The sequence below is a fragment of the Corvus brachyrhynchos genome, unplaced genomic scaffold (genome assembly GCF_000691975.1).
Source record: "Corvus brachyrhynchos isolate BGI_N302 unplaced genomic scaffold, ASM69197v1 scaffold213, whole genome shotgun sequence".
Taxonomy (NCBI): Eukaryota; Metazoa; Chordata; class Aves; order Passeriformes; family Corvidae; genus Corvus; species Corvus brachyrhynchos.
The window spans coordinates 537,136-563,349 of NW_008237233.1; positions in this window are offsets into that span (position 1 = coordinate 537,136).

Genomic DNA, 26,214 nt, shown 5'->3' on the forward strand with positions numbered 1-26,214 from the left:
CAGACAGTGATTAACAAAACACTTCAGAGTACAAGGCACAGCAGTGCTCAAAGAAAACAGTGATGATCTCCACTTAATTGTAGAAAAGCCCAAAGCATCTGCCAGCGGAGGAGAGCTCAAGCCATAAGGAGCTATTGCTCAGATAGGCTGTCATCTCCAGAGATCAACAACCATATGCTCAGCTCAAGCACAAACTCCAAAGAAGTTAATTTTCTGACAAAATACAGGGATAAATATGACATTCAAACAAGTGTGCTCACTCATCCTGAACACACGTTCATCTGCACTTATCAGACTTATGCATCATTTAAACTGAAGCAAATATAATTTGTTTGGAACACAAACATTACTGTGTGAGCACAGGTATAATTAATCTTTGTCTGCTCCACAGGTACTTGTGTTGCACTAGTTAATGGTTACAGTAAACTTTTGATGAATGAATATGGTCACCTGTTGCAAATTATCTCACTGTGTAAAATATCTACTCTTGTCTTTTCTGCTACATAAGATGCACATAGTTATCACACCTTCAGCTGCAAAAGATTTTTATCCTGTGTTTTATGACAGTGTAAGGTTAATTTCCAAGTGCCAAATATAGGGAGTTTGAATCAACTCAAACGGCAAAACATGCTTATTTTAAGAAAAATTATCATCAAAATGTGCAGAGCTAGGGAAAGCTTAATTAGTCTACAAATATATTAACTCTTTTGTACTTATTTACTGCTTGATAGTCAACAAATGGAAATACGTTATTAAAATGTATATGCCTGGCAGCAAGAAATTAACAGAAGGGAAAAGGTCAATCTAAAAGAGGAATGTACTAGAAAAACACATGTTGTTGAATATAAAGTTAAATGTACTTTCAGTTTACCAAGAAACTTTTTTATCTTAATTTTTTTTTTAATAAAATTACCTCAAGTGCCCTTTTGCTATATCAAGTACAGAATATTCTGACTTTTTTTGAAAATAATTTACCCAAACACCCAGGAAGCATTCAGTTTAGTAATTCAGAAAGGCTATCAAGATAGATGTATTTAAAGAAATTCACATGGCCAACTCGTAGATGCATGTCACATGTATTACATCTGCATTGTTCCAAATTTATCATTGTGCTGTCCTAACTTTTCTAAAAATTGCATTCAAACTCCCTGTGCCTAGCTATGGGACATTCTGTTGAACTCCTGAAGCAGCAACACTCATCATAAGGAGGAGTTTGAGGAACAGGGAGCCAGCTATTTGATACACTGTTTTAACAAGCTTCAGCACTGAGTGTAACCAGAATATTGTAGTTATTTAAAACTATTAAAAAAAATAAGACCTGTTCCCAGAAGCGTAGCATATATGATTGTGTATTGAAAAATTTGTGTCTAGATTATGCTGTAAATTGCAAATTGCAAAAATGCAAAAGAAAATTATAATTTGTCCTTAAATGACTGGAAGTAGAAGATTTGCTGCAACTGTTAATTTTCTCATTTCTTTTTTTTTTCCTTCTTGTTTTGGTATTGATTGTCAGACATACTTCTGGTAAGCTGCTAAGATACAGCAGTACCATAAAGCATATGGGAACATCTGAAGGCAGAAAAGGGTTCCTCTTGCTGCGGCAGGGTGGGCTGGAGCAGAGATTTACAAAGCACGAATGAGGAACAGTACACAAACCCCACTCTGCTTTGTGACACAGAAAATACAGACAGTTTGAGAAAGTCCTGGTTGGATGGTGGAGGATGGGTTTAACAACAGGCTGTTGCAACCTGGGGTCCAAGGGCACACTTGATCCCTTTTCTTTCAGTGGGGACTGAAAAGCTGTCAAACTTGCTCAGGAATTCCCTGGGAGGTGCTGCTTTCCAGTGATAGAAAAGAAAATAATGTCTCAATTATTTTGAAAACTCTGGCCTGTATCTTTTGTTTAGACTACTAACAGAAAGTAATATAAACTTTGTTACACCTTCAGCTTCAATGCATTTAGGGCTACATAACAGTCGTATTTCCCTCAATTTTGGGGGCAGAGTACTTAGCGGAGGAACACCAGCAGAAGAAGCAGTACTTTGGTGAGTCAGTACATATGAACAACTCAGCTGAGAGCCCAACAAAGGGCTCTCTTGTGATGTCTCACAGCACAGACAATAACATACAAAATGTAAAAACCTCTGCCAAGTGCCTGGAAAATGCAGACAATATCTCATACCACTGCTCTCACTAAATGGTCGGTTAAGGGCACAGCATCTTATAAGAAGCAGAGACAAAAAGATCAGGCACATGCCTGAGCACAATAGCAGACAAACTATTTTGAATAAAATGTCTTGAAAAAATAAACAAAATAAAAAGAAGCGATTTTTTAGAATGCAGATATTGCATCACCTAGAGATTCCTCCAGTATATTGTGGAATAAGAGAAATTTAATTTTTCTACTATTTAAATCATAATGTACAGTAACATTATAAACAAAATATTTTTAAATGTGTTACATTATATTCCAAACAATGTAAGTTTTTCAATTATAGAGTAGCTAGTAGAGTATCAAAGAACTGAACAATAAGAATTGATGTGACTTGCAAAATAGATTGAGAAACTGTTATGCAGGACTCAATTTAACAAGCAACTTATACATACACTTCATTTTTAGTGTATAGATATTCTAATTAAAGTGAATAGGATTCAACACATGCTTGAAATGAAATATATGCAAATTTTTTCCTGAATCAGAACATTCTTTCAGATTCTGTCACTCATATTTCCAGCAGTTAACAAAATAAGTAATTAGCACCTCACACTGCAAATAGTGCTCGTCTTTCAACTTGCAAAAGGTGTCAGAGTCTGGCCCCTTAGGTAGCAAATATAAAGAGCACATATGTGCACGTAATGCCAACAAAGAGGATCATATAACTATTAATAGCAATCATACAAGTACCTTCAAGCTTGTGTGTGCAGTTACTCAGTTTATCTTTGTAAATGATTCATGAAAAGTCAAGCCCCATATATGCTGGAGATAATATGTTTGTAAAGGAATTTGGCTGTACATCCAGACGCATTTTCTTTCAGAGTACAAGAATGCCCTCATCTTTTCTGGCAATTCCGTACACCATTTTGAAGAGATACATATGCTTATAAGGCATTTTTTTGTTGAGCATTCACTAAGTTCCACAGAGTCTCTTTTAGCATATAATTTTTGAAAGCTTTTTAAGTCAAAAAGAATTGCTACTACCAGGTAGCAGTGCAGGCAAATAGAAATTCCACATGAATAATTTGTGTTACTTCCTTCTTGCTGACTGATTTGAATAGTCTAGGAAAAAGAAAGTCATTTGCTTGTTTTATATCCATATAACTGATTTTACTTATTTATTTGCCTAAAAATGTTGCTGAACCTAAGCATATTTTATCAATTTCTATAATTTTAACCACGTTAGTGCTTGTAGGAAATGTATTCTTAAATGGCATATGTAGTGAATTATAAACTTGCTTACTTTACAAAAAAGCATAATCCACTAAATACCACCATAACAGCAGCACAGATCTAGGATATGTTTCCTACTGGCCATCAGAAAACAAGCCATAAATGTAGTTAAGGTAACACGCTCCTTATCGATAGTGATTATTTTCTTTTGTGCATTTCAGTTGATTAAAGAATGTTTCTTAATCCCTTCCTTTCACACAGCAAAACACCTTTGTTAACAGAACAAAGTCTCCTCTAATGAAAGACTAAATCGATACACAAAACTCAACAGAGATTTCTGTGAGACCTTATGAATATCAGAGTTAATATTGCAATAATGTTTTTTGCTGTACTGGTTGCATTTTCACACATTTCTCTGAAGCTCTAGAGTAGTAAACATAGCAGAACAACCAGCATTGAGAAGTAGTCTTTTAATGGAAACCACCATTACTGTGCAAGCTTTGTTGGATGTGTTAAATGAACCCTTGTATTTTCTGTTGAATTTCATGGAAAATCATCATGTAGTACCTTCCCTTTGAATTTTTCAGGCATCATTTTTAAAATGAACATAAAGCATAAATCAAGGATACCTCTTAAATGAAGCAGAGCTACAGTTGTCTTTGCTATTGACAGTAACTTCAAAGATAACAAGCCTTTGAAACTGACTAAAAATCTATCAATCTGTTGAAACAAGCACATCCTGGATTCTTCAATAAATTGTAACAGTAAGAGTTCACAGCCCTACCATATGACTTTATGACTTAAATCCAAGAGCTTTCTGTAGTGGTAGAGAAAAATTGTCAGACCTGCCTGACCATCAAAAAACAAAAGGGAGTATGGTGAAAGGGATAAGACATTGCTGCTCAAATGAATCTCAGGAATTTAAAGATTTCCACAGAACAATTACATTTGATGAGTTTGCAGGGGTTTTTTTAAATAAAAAAAAAGAAGGTTTTGTGCTGCCATGGAGCTATGAGATCCATCATTTGAGCAACTGACTTACCCTAAGTAGACACTCAGGTTCACGAGAAAAAGCGAAATCTATCCGGATAGAACAGGCACACCATCTATGGGAAGCTGTTGTATTGGTATGCAGAGCAGCTTGGAATAAATGGGGGCAGGGAGGTGGCATATGATGAACTTTGTGGAGAAAGAGGAAAAAAAGGTCAAATATGCCTGAAAAGGATTTGCTAAAATTATTACATGTGTCTTTTGGGCAACCAAAACTCCCAGTGAAGTACTGTGTTTAGTGTAACCAGTGCTGTAAGAACACATAATCTGCTTTAAATTACGAATTACAATATGGTACTGCGGAAACTGTTCTTGACACTTACTGATAGGAACTGACAGCCTTTTTCAACTATCTACAATGGTGTTTATTTCTGAAATAAAAAAAAAAATCGCCATTGCCACCTTCATGTTTGAATGACTGAGAAATTTTAAAGCAGGAAAGCAAGAAAATATCTTTCGCCTTTGAGATTTCTTAGCAGTTGAGACATATAAATTTCTTAACATCTATTGCTACAAAAATACCATGTAGTGTGCTTCTATTTCAGGTTCTCAGTTTTGCAAGTATTTTCTAGTATGGGCAAAACTTCAGCGGTCATTGAACTCACTTGCACATGACCAAAACAAAGGGGGCTGTCTAGTAGGACAGTGAAACTGTGCAAAGATGTTTTAAACTAGCTACTAACTACTCTGAGCTTAACGCTATACTGGAACCTGAAAGCTGCTGTGTGGGTGAAACTGAATGAGTGCTAAAGCTATGGCATACAGGTAGAAAAGAAATGGAGTTAGAAGTAATTCCAAGGATCACATACAAGGACTTACACCCTTAAGCAGAGAGGGGCAGAAATGTTGAGCAATGTAGATAAGCCTCATCTAGAAAAAGAAACCTGATATGAAGGGTCTCAAAATCTTGCACAGTCTCAAAATCTTACACTATATAACTACTTATCTACATCTCTGCACTGGGGACAACTCTTCCCCACAAACTATGTCTCTGCCCTACATCAGCTGTATCTGTTCCTTAATGATCTAAGTACCTGGTGCGCAGGAGACCTTTACCCAAACTCTTCTATAAATGCACTTTTTCTCCCTGAATCTTCTCAGAAGACTCCCTGACTCACCAGCTATAGGGCATAGAGAAGGGCTCTGCAAACAGGAATCTTTTATTTCCAAACTATTCTCTTTTACATTGTGACTGAAAATCCTTCACATAGTGGAATCTTGAAGCTAGAGGTTGAACACTTCTCAATGAAATGATAGGAGATGATACAGTTAAAGAAGTTCATCCCTACTAGTGTAAGGAAGGACCTCAGTGCCCATGTAGACCTGTTTACGGGTACACTTAGGCTTCCTTGGAATTTACAGGGACAAAACTCCATTCCTTTCATGGTACTGTGATTGCTGAGGAAAAGTAGATACAATGTAAGTCATGACAGTCTGAAAGCCATGTTCAGAGACCATTTCATTAGATGTCCCTTCCTGTGGATTAAGTCCATTATTTTCTAGGGAATGCCAGAAGAAATTTAAAATGAAAGTTTCAAATTTCAGTCAAACCAGAAAATGAAATCAATTAATAATTCATAAATTTTATATCGAAATGACAGTTAGAAAAATCTCCATGTAAATGTCCTTCAAATGCTTTCCCATATGCCTTAAGACAGTCTTTAGAAACCTTAAACGATCTTAAAATTTCAGCTGGTTGATAGAAAAATGTCATGCAAGACAAACTTGATGTATATGCACTGTGTTTATAATATGGTAAAATGTGTGTTTCTTATTTTAAAGATAATGCTAAAAATAACAACAAACACAAACAAAACCACAGAACTTCTCAAAATAAAAACCAGGAAAGCAAAACAAGCATTTATTATTTACCACTAAGCAACCTTTACTGTAACACAAGAATAAGGAAAGAGTTTTCTTGTTGCATTTAAAATAAGAGTTATCACAATAAGCTGGTACACCAAATGCATCACATTTTCAAATTATATGATGAATAAATTTCCAATTTTTTACCCATCTTTGGAGACATTTTTAGAGATATTATCTTGTTACTAACTTCATATTTCAGTTGTACAAAATCAGGCAGGACCATTATATATAAGGTAAGCCCCAGTATCTAGGTAGGCAGGAGAATATTTTAAAAAATTGTAATTTGAATTTTTTAAAAAAATGAAACATTAATGCTGCCAAATACAAATACTGGTACTGATAATTTTGAACCATTTGTTCATAGTTTTTACTACAGTCTTGAGTGTATGTACTATAATCAGCACAATTAAAGAGATTATTTCTATTATGAAATAATTTGAAAAAAAGGTGGGTTTTTTCTGGAATGGTCAAAATATTACATTTCATCAATGCTGAATATTTAGAAATATAGAGATTTTCAAAACTTAGTTCTTGAATTATAGTAACGGAGCCTGAAATCACAATTATCTATCAATTCTAATAAATATCAAGACTGTGAAGACTAATTTTCAAAAACCTTGCATATAAGTTTTGAACAAAAGAAAACGTCATTTATAAATCCACTTCTTTGAAAATTAAGTTCTTTTAAATCAGAAGCTATTTAATGAAAATTGAGGTGTAAATTGTATTTCAAATTCCCACAGTGAATAAAAGTAAATTTTCAACCTCAATGTTTACTATTATGTATTATATATGAAATTATTTACAATTTCTCTATTACTACATCTGTATTAACATATACTATCCTAAACCAAGATAGAGTTCTTGAAGAAAATTAACCATTCGAGTTTTAATTTCATATTTTCTTACCTTGGTTTGAGACAACATTATGACCACTTTTGCAAAATGGGAAATATGCTGCAACAAACAATTTTTTTGAGCACAAATGTTTGAAATATGTTGTCTTTTTTTCAAGTAATTGTTTTAGGTCTTTTCTGAAAACAAAAACTTATATATACATAAGGGGCCCAATTAAGATACTTCCAGATAGACCAAGCACACACTCTGTTAAGGGGAAAATTTATAGGATAGCTGAGGTGTTGATGAGTAATCTCTGTGCAAGGAAAAATATAATAAATGAAATACACATGTAATTCAGAGAGAGATTATAAATCCACATGAGTAGCAAGACTATCAAGAGACAAGGTGGCTAGTGCTAACCAGAACTTTAAACTTTTAACTTTGTTATAAAAATCACACTTCTGAATATTAACTATTCTAAGTATTACAAGTTGTTATTCAATGGATTAAAACTTTTCCTTTATCTTTATAATTTGGAATTCCTGAGTATGCATTTTGGGATAAATCACTGAAATAAAATAATCCCACATTTGACTCAGAATAGCAAACACTTATTTTTTTCAGCTACAAGATAGATTTGGAACAGGCAGACAACAGTTTTACATGCCCCAAACATATCTTTACTAGCATCCTTACACACACCCAAAGGAGGAAGAGGAAGGGGGGGTGAGGACCTCTATTTCAGCACAGAATATTTATCCTAAACAAAAAAGAGATATAATTATTCTTTAGGCCTTCCCTTCTATCACTAAAGTATCTCTGACTGTCCCATGCTGATCTGGCAAAAAGCCAAAAAGAGTAACTTCCTCTAGCTACCAGCCCACAAACCTTCTCTATTTCATGTAAGCTTCATCAACATGAAATATTGTGATTTCATTGATGTTAATAATATATTAAAAATGAAGTCTTCAAACTGTTGTTTTGTTGTAAAGCAGAAGTTCTACAGAAGGTCTACTAGACAGCTAAAAATTTCACAGGTAGTCTTTCTACTCTGGATTTTTTTTCATTTCTTTAAGGTGGAAAAGCAATTTATCTATTTCTAGTTGCTCCAGCAACCACTTACAAAAAAGACAAATATTTTCATCTTCTGTCTGTGGTAATGTCAGAGAAGTTTCAATCACATTTGCCAGAAAAGAAATGGTACTTGAAAAAAAGTCCAAATAACTAAAAAGTCATAATTTGCTGAAAAATGTCTGCTTTTCCCACTATCTTAACTCCAACAAAATGTAAAATATGTGGACTATAAAAGCTATGTATTCACATAGACCATTAGCTGTTGTGAAAGACTGTTCTTCTTGAGGAGCAGCAACATAATGCAAAATACTGGATTTCTATTTCACAGCTATATGATCACTCACCTTACCCTAAAAACTCTCATGCTGACACATGATCAGCCATCAGAGCAAATTTCATAACTAGTAAGTCTTAATTTTCAAGAAGGGCTAATATACTTATTCAAAATACTATCAAATAAAAATAACCAGTTGCTAAGATTGAAAGCAAATCCGTGTTACAAATCTGCAGTACTTTGGTGAATAATAAAAAATGGTTTGGTGTAGCTGAAAAGATTTGGTATTCAGATGGACACGGTTGTACCTTTCCCTTAGACATTCTCTTTCGCATAGGTTGGAGTACTTGTGATAATCTTTACATTTTCATCTGTCTCAGAGCCATGAAAAAGAGCTGTTATCTGTCTATTTATCTTGTTACAAAATGAAAAATATAAGCACAAGTATTTCAGACAAACTTTGGATAAACACAACAGAGCACAGTTATAGCTGTTGAAGAGCACCCTTTCTGTCGAATAAATAAAATAGATTCTTTCAGCCATTTTTCTACATTTCTTTTTTTTTTTTCATTCTTCTTCTTGGAAACCTCTGATGTGTGAAAAGTTACCCTAAGGTATAAGAAGCAAGGATCCAAAGGCTCTTTGGGTCAGTAGAGCACTTTATCATAAGAGAATATCATTACTGACATTTTAAAAAGATCAGGTATAATAGTATAGTCTGACAGTAGTAAGTAAAAACCTTTGTTTCAGGTTCCATTTAAATACTACCTCCTTTAAGCCAGAATAAAATTTATTTCTTACATGGAACATCTTGATTCATGTGTTCCAATACAGAATTTCATTACCTCCTGTGTTCTGTCTGTAGGCCTCTGTTCTTACGCATTTGCCATGTGCACCTTTTCACAGATAGAAACTGCTGTACATAAGCTCCTTCTACTGTTTGCATAATGAGTGATGAAAAGAGAGACTGAACAAAAAAATATAATCAAGAACCTGTTTCTTAACCATATTACACATTATTGTATCCACTCTTGCTGCACCACTGGTGTGGAGAGGCAGTGAGGGATAAAAGATTTAGTCTCCCACTGAAAGAAAACTAGGCTTTCTGGAAAAGATACGATTCTCTAATAAATTCAAGTGTACAATGCTGACAGAAATAAAAAAAAAAAAATTAGAAAATAAGAATTGCAAAGAAATGCCATGTCAAAAGCACCTAAACCACTGCACATGAATTTTCTTTTTTACTAAACATTATCTACAGGGCCTCAAAATAACTGGTTTGTTATTCTACACAGGTGCTGCCATTAAAGACAGGGCTTTCCCAGTTACAAGACCCTTCCAATGTCAAAGAGAGGGCAGTTGCAGAAACCTGGATAACATCTGCAGTGACTGGTGAGGCTTAGATTTCTTTTGGGTATTTGAGTAGATCAACAAGATCTTTCTTGGAGACCTAAGGATGCACATGAGTTCACCATTATTATACCCTGAGTTCAGCAGAAACTTCTGGATACAAGCTCTTCAGAGCTACCATTTTGGAAATTGCCCCTTGATTGACAACTAGGATAGGATTTAACATTAACATTGCTTCTTAATATCATCAAACTGAAGTAGGATTTCTGAACAAATTAATTAGTATTCAGAATATTTGAAGTACTCATTTTAAATATTTCTTTCCTTCAAGCACATGGTTAAGCGCTTTAATATGATTCAGTGTAATATGACTAACAGAATTCATTAACATTGTATTTAATTATTTGGCTGTGAAATCTTAGTTTCCCCATCTAATTGTAAACACTCAAAATACAGATTGCAGTGACTGCCTGCCACTCTTCTCATAGGAGAGGCTGGGGAAGGATTGGACAGGCAACAATAGGAAGGACTTTTCCTTTTCTAAAGGAAAAAGTTACAGGAAGAGGTCAATGAAAATTTACTCAACTTGACCAGCTTGGGTGAAGAGACCAAACAGAGAGACTGGCAGGGGACAGGACTGAATTGCATCTCCCTTCCACAGTACTGTGAAAAATCAGAGATATAGGGCAGTGGTGCAAAGTTCATATTAATATCAACATCACAAAGACACTTCTGATTACCCAGAGTGATGATTCAAAGTAGTAGTCAGAAGAAAGTGATGTAGTGGCTACAGAGGGCTGACAGTTAAATCCAGATAATACCGCCGAACCAACATACCACCTTCCCTGTTTGTACCATCTGGTATAGTGGTCCATGTAAACATCACTTAACTCATGGAATCAGTGCCTTGAAGCTACATATAGATTTTTTTCTCAAGTAGCGTACTTTATCATTATAATCCTTGGATTTCTTATGGCTCTGTTTCCCTTTTAACCATTTAGTCCTGCTCCAACACCATCAGCAGCGGTTGTTTTTGACAGTCTTAGCAAGTGTGCTGCAAGTCTGTAGCTAGTCACACTCATGGTAAATAGCTTTGCATGAGTAGGATGGATTTGCATATGCTAATGTGACATCTGGCCATTGTGCAATTTCTTATTTCTGTAACCCTTGAGTAGAATATATTCCTAGAAGATAAGTTAGCAATAATCACCATTCAAGCTTTCAACTCATGTCTTTTTTACTATAGATGTCAATCTTAATCAAAAGATGTGTTAAACATAGGTCTGATGGCAGACCAAAGAAAACTGCTTAAAGTATGGATGCTCCATGTTCATTCAGAAACAGTTTATTTGCTTTCATATAGTCAAAAAACTTTGAAACAAAGAATCAGAATTTAACCAAACTTGGATGTTGCAGGTTTTATCTTTCCCAAGGTGAAAGTCCATTCAGACGCAAAAAAACATATAACACAATCACCCAGCCACAAAATCTGCACTGTGGTTAGCAGTGGTATTATAAGGACAAATGTAATTTATATGAGAGCTTAACAAAGGTAAAAATGTAGCCAAAAGGGAAAAAAAGTACAACTTTTTAGGTAAAGTCAATACTGTGCTTGTTTTTTACAAATATCTTCTTTTGCCAAATACATTTAGGCCTTTCAATCCTAATTTCAGTAGAATTTTAGACTTAAGCAAAAGAAAGAATACTTTAAGTAAAGGAACATCATTAGTTCAAACCTTTGAAGCTTGGAAAGTATAATCCCAAGGGCAATTAAGCACTGAATGGATCTTCCTTATCCAAGGAGATTATTTCATTTTGATTCTAGAAATTTCCATGACAGACATAAGATTATTCTGAAGGATACTATCTGGTCATATTTGGCCCAAAAATATTCATAGAAATGAGCTTTAAAAATTCTTAAATCATCAATATATTCCCAATGATTTTTCACTAACAGAGCAATTCTCTGAACAAGTATGTATTCTTCTATATTGCCTGTATTCCAAAACAGGTGTGCCAACAGCAGTAACTATTATAATGGTACACAGGCAGAAAAAAGAACTGAAGTTTAAATATATTTATATATCTTTTAGTTGTTTTTGTCTTCTGGGAGAGAAAGCCACTTAAGAACAAGTTTTGGTGTGATTCAGATCACTTATACAGAGAGCTTTATTTTACTAGGAATAAGAAACACACTCATCAATTTGAGCTATGATCTCTGAAAAAAACAGACTAAGAGCTGTCTGCAAACAATTTGTGCTTCCATTCTTGAAAAAAAAAAAAAAAAAGTCACACTAGACAGAAGAACCTGGATTGGAACTGCATGTACCTAAGATATAATCAGCATTTTAAGTTTTCCACTTCCAAAAGTAAGCATCCAGATTTTTGTTATCATCCAGTAGTAGATGTGGAATTGACAATGGGTGGAGGAACAGAAGTGCTACATATCTAGCCAGGATTTACTAATACTTTATCGATCCTAGATATGAGGACATCTCCTCAAAAGCAGAAGACCTACATCCTACAGAGTTTGTAGTATGATGCCACTTGAAATTGCATTATGTGTCATCGAATAATTCTAGTAATCTCACCTTGAGGTATATTGAGTAAAATCTTTGTAGGTACTCAATCTGTGCTAATATGTATGCAGAGAGCAGTAGTCATGAGTTCCAATGACAACCACCCATAGGTCCAGCACAGCAATCAAGGTGTTCAGCTAGATAGAGCAGGCTTCATATGCTTGATCTTATCCTTTGGCCTGTTTCAGGTTTTTGAAATGAGACAAGTACCATTTCATTGAAGATCATGGAACAATCCAGGCTGGAAAGGAACTTGGGTGATAATCTGGTCCGAACTTTAATGGGAAAGGAGCCTAGATGAGATCATCGAGCACCCTGTCCAATTGCATCTTAAAAACCTCCAATGACAGGGACTCTACCATGCCCCTGGGAAGCTTGCTCCAGTGAGAGTTATTCTCACCATATGAAATTTCTTTCTTACATTGAGATGGTACCTCCCCAGTAGAACTACTCACAGCCCCTTGTCTTCTACATGTGACTCTTTGTGAAGTGAGGGTCTCCAATATCTTTGTAGCCACCCTTTAATTACAGGAATTCTGTTTCTTTTCCAAGATGAAGAGACCTAAGCCCTATACCAAGATGATCATGTCTGCTAGTAATTCCCATATGGATGTAGCCCAGGATCACATTTGCCTGCCATGCTGTTGGCAGCTGTTCTGGTTTTGGCCAAGGATAGGGTTAATTTTTTTGCAGTAGCTGTGAGGGAGCCAAGCCTAGAGCCTTGTGAGTATGTCTAGGCTGTTACTCTATACCACTTCCATCATCACTGACGGCAGAAGTAAGGGGTTTTGGAGAAAGAATATTCCAGATTACAGTCAGATTGTAAATCCACTCTATCGTGTCAGGGAAGAAGAATGATTTCAAGTGGGGCCCTGAAAAACATAAAGCTTTTGAACAAATTAAATATGAGATTGTTCATACAGTAGACCTTGGGCCAATCAGGACAGGACAAGATCTACACTGCTGCATTCTCCAGGAGAACTGTCCTTCCTGGAGGCTCTGCCAAAAAGTTCCTGGGCAGTCTTGAGAACTACCTCTGGTGTCCTGGAGTCAGGCATACAAAGGATCTGATCCCTGTTACTCCCCAACTAGAGAAGAGATCCTGGCAGCTTATGAAGGGGTTTAAGCTGCCTCAGAAGTGATTGGCGCCAAAGCACAGCTCCTCCTAGCACCTCAACTGCCAGTGCTGGGCTGAGTGAACAAAGGAAAAGTCCCCTCTGCACATCATGCTACTGATGCCATATAGAATAAGTGGACCACTCTGATCACACAGCGAGCTCAAATGGGAAACTCCAATCACCCAGGGATCTTGGAGATCATCATGACCTGGCCTGAAAGCATAAATTTTGGACTGTCATCACCACAGGAGGAGGAAAATGTAACACGTGCTGCAGAGGCTCCACCATATAATCAGCTACCTGAAAATGAAAAGCAGTACTCTCTTCATTGACAGTTCCCACGCCGTTGTAGGGCTACAATGAAACTAGGAAGCAGCTGTATGGAGTTCTACATGGTGAGTCACAGGAGGGAAAAGGTCCATCAAGTAAGGTAGCAGAGCTGAAAGCTGGCTTTAGATATCACTGAATGAGAGAGATGGCCAGTACTCTACCTATACACCGACTTGTGGATGGTAGCAAATGCTCTGAGGGTGTGGCTGGACCAATGGAAAAAGACCAGCTGGCAGCACAGAGGTAAACCCAGCTGGGCTGATGAATTGTGGCAAGACATTGCTACCCAGGTAGAGAAGTTGGCTGTAAAAGTAAAAGTACATCATGTAGGTGCACACACACCCAGGAGTCGGGCTACTGAAGAGAATCACAACAATGGACAGGTGGATTGGGCTGCCAAGATTAAAGTGTCTCAGGTGGATCTGGATTGACAGAATAAGGGTGACTTGTTTCTGGCTGATGGGCAAAATAGAGATGGGCTCATTATCAAAGGGTGGACTCAACAATGTCCCAGGTTATCCAGAACCGTGAAACAGGCTCTGTGATCAAGCAGGCCAAATGAGTAAAGCCCCTGTGGTACGGTGGATGATGGTCAAAATATAAATATGGGGGGGCCTGACAGACACACCTGCATATCCACCAAGGAAAGCACTACATGCTGACAGTGGGGTAAAGAGCCACTGGATGGCTGGAGATGCACCCTGTGGCTCACACCACTGCCTGGAACACCATCTTGGGCCTTGAAAACCAAGTCCTATGGTGACATGGCACCCCAGAAAGAATTGACAGCAGGACTCATTTCAAAAACAGACTCATAAATCCCTGGGCCAGAGAGCACAGTATTGAGTGGGTATCATATTCCCTGTCATGTACCAGCCTCTGGGAAAATTGAGCAGTACAATGGGCTGTTAAAACCCACATTGAAAGCAATGGTTCAAACAGTGGTAACTACATTTAGCAAAGGCCGCCTGGTTAGTTAACATTAACTTTCCCAGTTGAGCTGGTCATGCCCAATCAAAATCCCCACATACTGTAGAAGGGGATAAAGTCCCCATAGTGCGTATTAGGAATGTGTTAGGGAAGACGGTTTGGATTAGTCCTGTCTCAAGCAAAGGCAAACTCATGCGTGGGATTGTTTTTGCTCAAGCATTTGGGTGCAGTTGGTGGGTAATGTAGATGGAAGGGGAAACGCAATGTGTACCTGAAGGGGATTTGACTTTTGGGTGAAAACAGTCCATAATTTTGAATTATACAATATTGGTTGCTTAATGACCCTGCCACTGTGTGCCATAACTATCATGGCCAGTGGGGCTGGACTGCTCCAGATACCCCAGTCATGAGCTCATGATGCACCTTGCAACCACCTGACAGCACAGCAGCCCTCCTGCCCTGGAAGACATCTGTGACAGACAGAACCCATAGTCACAAACTTAATGAACTCAACAGATATTATGGAGGGGTGGCCTTTGGCTATGGAAAAGATACCTGTGCTTGGGTATATATGTATATAGTGGGAAGGTGTAAGATTTGGGCATGAGGCTGATAGTATAGAATAAGGGGTGGATAATGTCCTACTTTAAGCCAAGAACAGGGCTCATTTTTCAAACTAGCCATGACGGGGCAGAGACTGGAGCCATGTGGGTGTGTCTAGCTTGTTATTCTAAATACCACATCATCACTGCGGGGCAGAAGAAAAGGATTCTTACTTCTGAGAAGGAGGGGCGTGGCTTCCAGTGGAACAAAAGGACGGGTGCACAGCACCTGTCTGACATTTTGTTCATTGTCTCAGGGTTCCATTGTGTTGGGTTGGTTGGTGAGCAATATTTCTTAAAAAAAATTAATATATATATTTTGCTGAAATACTGACTGGACAATTTCAAGTAATTTTAAAAGCAACATAATTTTTGGATTTGCCTCTTTGGACACACAAATTTTGCCTGTAATCTTCAATATTCATTCTGACTCAAGGAACCAACATGGGAAGCAGAGAAGAACATCACAGAAGGGGAAATTTGGAATGGTTAAAATACATTCCAATTTCTGAAAATGTAGAAATACTTCTCCATTATATTGTGTGCAATTATTTTAGTACAGTTACAGAGCCATAATTAGACTGTATTCATACAGCAGCTTGTGAACTTCTTTTCAGATGTAATTCTCTGTTGATCTCAAAATAATTTATCTTTACATTATACATATTTCTTTTGATACATATAGTAATTTTAGCCAAAATATGCTAAAAATTTAATCTAAGCTGTGTAAAAGACAAATAAAACATTTAAGTATATTTCTAAAATGTAATAAATCTACAGTTCAAATGATGCACTTATATCAATTGTAAAATATTATGTTTTCTGTCTCATTTCAGAAGGTATTATGGTAATAATTTTGGATTTTAGCCAAGTGCTCAGCAGAGGATTTTAAACATCCTCTGAACAGACACATTTAATAGCTTTTAACCGTACAGAGCATTGCTCTTATCAGTGAGCAGCAGGAAAATGATTAATACACTCTGGGTAAACTTACACTTGGTCTTCTTTAGGTGGAGAAGGAGACATCACTAAGGGCAGAAATCTCTAATTATATAAGAGGATATAAAAGACAGCAACTCACAGACATCAGATGCATATTCTGTAGGTCTACACAACAGATGGTGGTGTCTGGCAGTGTCTTTTCTTTTAAACAGAAAAATATTGTTATAAAAATATTCAGAATACATTTTTAGTTACTTAACCAAATGTGTGGATGTATAACTGGGAAATGAAAGCCATGATCAGTGCAGGCAATAGAAAAAATTTATCTGAAATCTCTTTATTTAGGACTCTTCCACTCTTATGCTGCTTTCAGCTTTAAAACACACTGGTGTGTTCATGTCCTTGGTACTACATATTTAAATACTTCCCGAACTCATACATTTTTTGATATATTTAATTTGTACTGTAGTGTATTGGGATAATCTGAATACCATGTTTTTACCCCTTTCCTTTCCATTTTTGCTAAAAAGAATCACTATTATCAGCCACAAGGGGAATTCTCTCTTGCAACCAAAGTCCTCTGAAGGGAGAATCCTCTGCAGACCTACACTTTGAGTGACAAGTTCTTACGCATGTCTCATTATGAGTGGGTTGAATTAACATATATTCTGCCAAGTTGAGGAAAATAGCTGTGGCTAATAAATGAAAATTCAGGAAATAGTCTTTAAATCTGACTGCGATGTATTTCATCAAGATGATCCAGTACTTCAGGAGTCAGGTGAAAATATTGCATTTATGTTCAAATATAAATAAATCCAACACATCTGGGCTGCTTTTTTGTTGGAACAGGCATTTCAACTCCTCTCCAAAGAGATCAGCTCTTTTCCTTCCACTACCAACACACAGCATTAGAATGTGTTACAGTGGAAGTAGTCACACTGGCTTCTAAGCCATAAATACAGAGCTCTATATATGATCAGATACCCCAAACCTTCAGGCAGACTTAACTGAATGAACATTTTCTGTTAAAAGGCTTTTCTCAGTACAAAAATTCTTTTTTGCAAAATTGAATGTGACTACCTAATCCCCTTCCTAAACAAAAGCTACAGGAAGATGGCAGTCACACCATGAGATGGACATTATAGGAGAAGTGGAAAGTTTTTCTCTAGCCTTTCTAATGTTTTGCACACATGCTCCCACACTGCACATCACTGGTATTTAAATTTGACCATTAAAAAACAGTATCTTGTGTTGTAAGCAATTGTGAAATCTTCTGGAGAAAAGATGCTGGCCAATGTGATGTTAGCCTACCCAGTTCTTACTTTTGCTGGAATGTCTTGCTGGGAAGAATTAATATTCAGTTAAAATAACAGGTGAGACAGAATCACTGGTTTCCAACAGGCAATAATGCAATCAATTAAATAATTCATAAAGCTGGGCACAGAATTTGGAGAACATTGCTCCTCTGTGATGTTGATGCCATGATGATTTTTTGCCCTTTCTTTTACACAGCTTTTATATACCTTTTTATAGCTTTTGTATTCTTAAATGTTTTTTAGCCTACATTCTTAGATGTATTTTGTTAAGCTAGGAGACTAAACATCTTAGAAGCCTCATAGTTAGGGATCAGAAAGCCCCAGACACCAAGGTCCTCTCCAGAACACATTTTGTAAACTGATAGGACCATCCAGGGGAAGGTTCCCTGGGGAGGGGGGCTCACGAGCCTCTCATTGGGGATCTTTGATAGGTATGCTAATTAGTAAGACCTATAATGTTATACCTGATCTATCGTGTGTGTGCATTGCGGTGTGCATTTTGGCATGTTCCACCTGGACATGGTGCACCTAAGGATCGTGAAAAGAAATCTGAGGTAAAATCCCTTTTTCCCTTCTAACTGTATTTGATTCTAGATTTTAAGACCAGGAAAAGGCATCAATGTCTCCATTTAGACAGTGGCATCTCATGAAGACGGGAAGAGGTATCAATATGTTAATGTCTTTATTTCAAAGATACAAAACTGCAGACAAATGAAAACACACACAAAAAAATTATGATTCTGAGATTAAGAGGTTTGAAATTACCTACTGTAAAAAAAGCTGGTTTTAAACAATGACACCTTTTGGTTATAATCACATTTACTGAGAGATGCCTCTGTCCAAATTAGATGCAAACAAGATCATATGATGAGGCAATAGTATAGATTCTATTCTGTAGTAAATATGAGGTAGAGAGATAGAAGGAAACAGGAACGAGGGGGAAGAAAAAGAGAATGAGAGAGAGATAGATTAAGCAGAAAGATATCACCACCTGTGGATCCGGACAGTGTCCCTTTGGTCCTTCTTCTTCTGGTCTTCTCAGTGGTGGTGGTCCTGGAGTTGGTCTTCTGGAGGTGCCACCTTTACACGGTCCAAATTCTGGGTAATTGATTGGGGGGTGGGGAGGGGTAGATACTGTTCCCATAATATGGGATGTATATAGTCTATATAGCAATTGCTTCCTTTCCGACAGTTTGCCACAGTGGGAATTTTTGTCCAGATGCACTTACCAGATTGCTACCCAGATCTCCCTCACCAGTCCTGGAATTAGTGCCTTCCTGTTGCAAATTCCTCCCGTCTTATCTCAAGATCCTGCTGTGGTGTCTTGTCTTATAATCCTGCTGTGGCCTTGACAGCGTTTTGAGATAGGCAACTACATTCTTTAAGTTTTTACACCTTCAAAAAAACCTCAGGAAAAAAAGAGATACAGCAAAACACCATAATCAAACCGGTTTGTTTTCTATATAGACTCTATATACCCCATGCAACCTAAAAGAGAGCCATGGACCACATTGCTTCAGATGAAACCTTGGGAACAGTTTCCGAATGTGTCCCCACATCAGGAAGGCCCTGCCATACAACTATCCATCCTTTAAAAGAAAAGGGCTTCTAGTGTAAATATGGATTCTGGTCACGCTCTAGTTACATTATAAAGTTTGAGGTGCTCTCTTGAGCAGAAAGGTCTTAAACTACTTGAGTATTCATTAATTGATACCAATGGGCATCCTGAGCCCAGAAAAAAACTACCAGAAAGAACTACCCCAATGAAGAAACACCAGGTAATAAGTACTATCTCTGCTAGAAAAAAAACCCGCACAAACAAAACTTAAGTTAATATTTTTGGCATAGTCATTGCCACTTTTTTTTTTTAAACAAATTACACGTTTTTTTAATTAACTTTAAATCAGTGCTTGTAAAAATAAACTAATTTGCAGCATTGCATGTAGAGTTTGTAACCTCAATAAAACCAATGTACATTCTCTGTACTGAAGTATGACAAGTGGTCTGTAGATTCAAGCTATTCCTTGTATTTTTCACCAACATAGAAGGACCAAAGTAAGAGTTCTATAAAAACAATTTACCTAGTTCACAATTCACAAGCCTTAGATCAGAGTTAGTTCAAGCTAAACACATTAATGTTCCTAAAAATGGGTCTTTTCTCCTAATGCACTTGATCAAATGTGCAGAGCTTTGATCAGAGAACACCTTAAAGGTGCCTTCATATTTCAACCAGTTACTTTTATATCCAAGGAATGGGTACTGACACTTCAGAATGAAACCATGAAAGCCTTTGCAATGTTTTAATTTTAAAAAATAGTTCAAAAGAGGAAAAAACAATACTTTTGCATCTCATACTCAACAACAAAGATGGTATATGATAGTTCAATACCTCTTTCAGGTCAGAGGTGTATTGAGAAAAACATCAGGGATGATTCTGCCTAGATTTATAAGTAAGCTAAATGACAAATACTGCACTTTAATCTTCTTTTGATGCACACAGTTGACAGGAGCTACAAAGGTACAATATAAAGCTTTTGAGTATTTCCCCATATATTTTGTACAAGATGGAGGAACACATCTTCCTCCATAAAATATGAATACTTACATTTGTGCATTATGTATGTGGGGTTATACAAGTGAATAAGTTTCCTAAAACACACCAGAGCTGATACTCAAAGAGAATGTACAGCTCAGAGGAAGAAAATCAATTAGCCCAGTACACTAATGATATCAAAATGATACTCCTTTTTTCACTGGGGCTGATTCTAATTTGTCCTGATGTAACTCCATAAATTTAATTAAATGCTCTGAAATTATGTTGTTTAAGCTACCATATTCTGATATATTTTGTTTTACATTAATTCACTTTTTGTATTGGCTGGTTTATTTACTTTGCTACATTCTGGTATTTCAGGGATTTGAAGAAAAACTGCTTTGAAAGCTATGCAGGTTCAAATAAACAAGAAAACAATTCATAAATTACATTCATTTACACAGAGTTGGACTTAACCACCCTGTCTTTATATAGCAACAATCAATATATCCTACAGAAATAATTTTTCATGTTTTCAGAGAAATCATATTACAGATGTCCCAAGCCATTTGTTTGGGGTTTTTTTACTGGTAACAGGCCAGCAATGGGTGAACAAGCCTCACAGGCTGGGAGCAAAGGGTTATAGTAAATAGGGTTACATCAGGCTGGTGACTGGTGTCTAGTGGGGTTCCACAGGGCTCCATCTTAGGCCCTGTGCTTTTCAACATCATCATAAATTACTTGGGTGTAGGACTTGAAGGAATTTGAAGTTTGCAGACAATACAAAATTGGGAGTTGTTGACTCCTGCAAAGGCGAGGAGGTCCTGCAGGGAGGCCTTGACAGATGAGAGGACTGAGCCAACCAATTATATGAAGTTCAACAAGGGAAAGTGCCAGATTCTGCACCTGGGATGGGACAACTCTGGATGTATGGGCAGACTGGGGAATGAGATACTGGAAAGCAGTGCCATGGAAAGGAACCTGGGGGTCGTGGTCAGTAGCAAGTTGAATATGAGTCAGCAGTGCCCTGGCAGCCAGGAGGGCCAAGCGTGTCCTGGGGGGCATCAGGGACAGCATTGCCAGCTGGGAGACAGGGGGTTGTCCCACTCTGCTCTGCACTGGGGCGGCCTCACCTTGAACACTGTGTGCAGTTTTGGTCACTGCAATATAAAAAAAGATATCAAGAGAGTGTCCAAAGGAGGGCTATGAGGATGGTAAAGGTCATTGAGGGGAAGGTGTATGAGGAGTGGCTGAGGTCACTTGGTTTGTTCAGCCTGGAGAACAGAAGACTGAGGGGAGACCTCATTGTAGTCTGGAACTTCCTTAAGAGAGGAAGAGGAGGGGCAGGCACTGATCTCTTCTCTCTGGTGACCAGGACCCAAGGGAATGGCCTGAAGTTGTGTCAGGGAAGGTTTAGGCTGTGTATCAGGAAAAGGTTTTTCACCCAGAGGATGGTTGGACACTGGAACAGGCTCCCCAGGGAAGTGCTCACAGCACCAAGACTGACAGTGTTCAAGAACTGTTTGGACAGCGGTGTCAGGCACATGTTGTGTTTCTTGGAGTGTCCTATGCAGGGCCAGGAGTTGGACTCTGATGATCCTTTTGAGTATCTTCCAACTCAGGAAAAATTATGATTCCATGACAGTCTTTCCACCACAAGAATGCTTTTTTTTGTTTTTATTTTCCTTTTTTTAATCTTGTCAAGATATTATTTTTTTGAAAATTACTGGACTGCCTTTTACTTGTTGGAAGTTAATTATGAGCACATAGATTTGCAGTGAAGTCACTAAACCCCAATTAATATCATCTTTTCAAAGAGATTAATTCTAGGATAAATTTGGTAAGTTTGTAATGCCGCATGCTGTACAAGTACATGAAAATGGACTTCAGTGAGATCAGCTGTATGTCTTTAGATTAGATCAATTCCATAAAATGCTACTTTGAAACCTCCACAGGAAAGGTTGCACATATTCATCTTCAACGTCTGTGTAAGTGCATCTCAGAATAGAAATAATAATCAAGTGGTGATTTTATTTAGTGCTTTGAGAAAGAAAGGCTCAGAGTAAAAAAAAAAGTTGTTGAGTTCAGGAGAAACTCACCACCAATCCTTCATAAGGCTGTCACAGTATAAATCTTTTGTGAGTGTAGGAGAAAGACAAAAAATCCTGCAGGGCCTCTTGAGAGAAAAATGATAAAAAATGTCTAAGGACAACTTGGTAACAAACATGAATACCTAACTGTGAATAAATCCTGATTTTCATGAAAACCATAAAGTGGACTATTTTCTCATTTTTGGGGGTATTTTCTTAAGAACAACAAAAAATTTCATCTGTATAAAGAACCAATTTGACAAATTTGACCGTATTGGTGCTATGTTAGCATCTCTAATAGATTAATGTTTTGTATGACTTTGTTATTTCAATACAAGTCTTCGATTCTCCAGAAGGAAAGGTAAGGTTTTGGATTATTTTGTTTTGGGAGTTTTTGTTGGTTTTTTAGTGGCTTTTTAATGCTTATGTTTTGATTTTTATTTCAAGGAAAAATAGTATTTTGTCATATGTTTTAATGGATGACAAGATAAAAATCACTATGACATTATTCTGTAAATTCTAGAATAATGAAAAATGAACAAAAATCTGAAATGCAACTTGGATTTCCATTACAAAACTTTAAAATTACAGATATATAAAAATTAAAATATTCAAATTTTTTTAGATCTGCTTAGATCTTCTCCCACAAAAATTCCAGTTAATTTAAAATCTGAGCTAAAACAAAACTCAGGAAGGCATCTAGTCACCTCTCTGTACTTCATGGTTTGAAGCATCCATGCTACATGCTTATTTAAATAGTAGTAATTGCCTAACAAGCCAAATATGTTTTACCAGATTAGGCAGAATGTCAAACATCCAGCCAGTATTCCTTTATATTTCAACCAAATATAATACAGTAGCAACCAGAATGATAGTGTATCCTATGACACCTTCTGTAAGCATCAGGTCCACTGAAATTTATATAAGCAGTGGTCTTTTAAAAACATTATAAAACTGAATTTCAGGAGGACTGCTACACTAATACTCAAAACATATTTCTCAGCTTTTTACAGTTTCATACTCTTAACTATTGTTCCTATTTTCTGCTACTCCTTCAGGAATTGTTGCTTTATAAAATGCTATCGTGAAGTGTTGAAGGATTTTTTTCTTCCCACTTGTATACTGTCAAGGGATGCTTTTTGAAGACCTCACTTTCACCATAAAGAGCTAGGGAGGCAGACCTGATGGCCTTGTGGGATTTAATTAGAGTTCACCAAGTTAGAATCTCCAAGCTCTCAAAGTCCTAATTTAAATATAAGTTCACTCTCTGTTCAACTGTTCCTTAGGTCCTTATTAAAATTTCAAGTTATTAAAGAGAATATTCGAAGGGGTTCTTTTTCCTTTTTTTTTTGCAACAGATATAAACTAAACTAGAAATGTGCCACACTCAAAAGCCCTCCTGTGTTAAAACCCTTGCCAATTTTTTGTGATAAAACAACCTCAAAAAGAACAGAATCAAGGGAAACACATTTAGACTATTAGGTGTCCAACCAGAAGGAGATGGAGAGACACCTGCATGACCAAAGTGAAGGTGGTACTGAATCATAGACACATTTCAAAGGTACCAGTTTTTTGGTTAGATGACCCCATGCAGTCCTGTGATAATAACAAGTACTACTGCTCTTGCTTGGTGTGATCAGTATAGTATTTCCTGTGTTAAGATATCATTCAAAAAGCTTGTTTTACACTGATGACATATCAGATCTGTTTACAGAAACTTTCTTGTCAATCAAAGGTTTACAACGTGGTTATGGGAAAGAACCACATACATATATATACATAAAATAAGTTTTATGGGTATATACATATATATATATATAAAATAAGTTTTATGGATGACAATGGAGCTACATAGCAATTTAAAAAAATACAAAACATGCTTCATTCTTTTACTCTGAAATGCTGGCAGCAGCATTCACACTCCAAGACCCATTGATTCTGCTGACAAGTTATGTCAAAAAATATCAGGAAAGTGAGGAGAGAGCTGCAGCCATGCCCATGCTAAGATTGAATAGAAATGAGAAGACATAGTACAAGGAAACAAACAAACAAACATTCATTGGCTGCAGAACTCATTCATGGGGAGACTGCAGGGACAGCAATTCTCAGCATTATCTCCATTGTATCTGTTTTATCCTGCCTGTGATTTAAATGGCTGTAATTGATTCCTAGAATAATACTTATGGTCACAAACTTTCCTACTGTTTTGTGGTTTCCATGCACTTGATTTTAAGTTTGTATGGCTCACAGTGGTGCCAGAAAGATACAACACGTGGACAAGCTTCTTCTTGATTAAGCCCATCTCTCTTTTACCTGATTTTCTTTGATGTTGTTGTTGTCCGTCTCATGGATACTATATATCAATTTTTAAGTAGATTGATTTAGAAGTAAGTTAAAATTACCTGGAAGAGGATTAATTAATCCAAAGTGATTCTTAGGTACTTCTAGGACATTTGTTATTCTGTATTGAAAAAATATAGCCATAAATTTAATGTTTACATTCTGGTTGGATTAATAATCTATTCCCAGAAATTTATGTGAAACTTAAAATGTAAATTTAAAAGGAAAAATTATCCTTCCTGGAGCTTTTCTGATTCCAGCATAGATTTAATTGAGGGTATTTTAAAATGTCCACAAATAATTTTGCTATTGTTAGGAATGAGCCTAAGTATTGCAGTTCAGATTTGAAGAAAGTTTGATATTCCTCACTTCCAAGAAGTTTTGAGAAGCTCTTAGGATAGGAAAGAGAATCCAGGATTCAGGTTTACCTGACCGTTTAGTCAAAAATCCAGGCTGCTTATAGCCATGTTTGATTCTGCTGATGATTTAAGCAGAATAGCACTGACGGTCAATTTGACTACTTGGTGGAATTTCAGTGTTAGACACCTCTGACAAATCAGACAATAAGGTGCCAAATTAAAATTTCTTGAAAATCTCATCCAAAACAAAGTTCTCTAGCATATCGGTATCACACTAGAGCAACAGCAAATATTATGTGGGACAAATTGAAATCATCCTCATGACCCGTGGCCAGCAAAAGACTCAGCCCATCTGTAAGGCAAGTCATGCTGCCCATAGAAGGTGCTGTGCCAGCAGCAGTCACTTCAGGAAAATATCTGTTAAGTCATCACTTTATTTTGAATTATAATGGCAGGTAGGTAATTTCTAAAAGTGTCAGCAAAAATCTGGTGATCAAACCCTACACTTGTTCATGGTTCTACAAAACAAGAGCATATGAATACAAGCATATGTGTCTAAAATTCTACAGTTACACATTTTAAATATAAAATTTCTGATAATCTGCTTACCCACTATAGTGTGTTCTATGACAAATATAATTACATGTCAAACTTAATCAGTCCTGGCTGTGACACCACATGAAACTTAAACTATTTTTAATGGTGTTAGAGGTGCTTGAGAAATTTAAAGTGAAAGAAACAGATAACATTTCTTTTCTTAGGTCTGAAGTTAAAACAAAAGAATGAATAATGATGAGACAGGCCATGTACAGGAGAGAAAACAAAAGGTTTCTCAATAATTTTTTTGAATGTTAGGAAAAAAAGCAAAAAAATCCTTTGTATTTATATTTTGTCAAGACAGTTATTACTACATTACTCAGGTCCTTTATTTCTCCTTATATGTTTGCTAAACCTATCCTGTCTACTTAGGGTCACCAGTGAGGAAATATGTGAGGTAAAATCAAAGAGCAGTTCTGCTGAAGGCAGTAGGATGTAAAAAATAGACTGAAAGAAGAATATTATTATCTTATTTAGTAATCTGGATGTTGATTAAAAGAAGAATTTAGACACAGGTGCTCTATAGAAATACCCTGAGGAGAAAGAAACAAAATTACTATATTAAAAATTACCATCTTTTTGTCAAGGTCTTCTTTGTAATTTGTAGTTTTTATTATTAGGTCCATAGAAAAT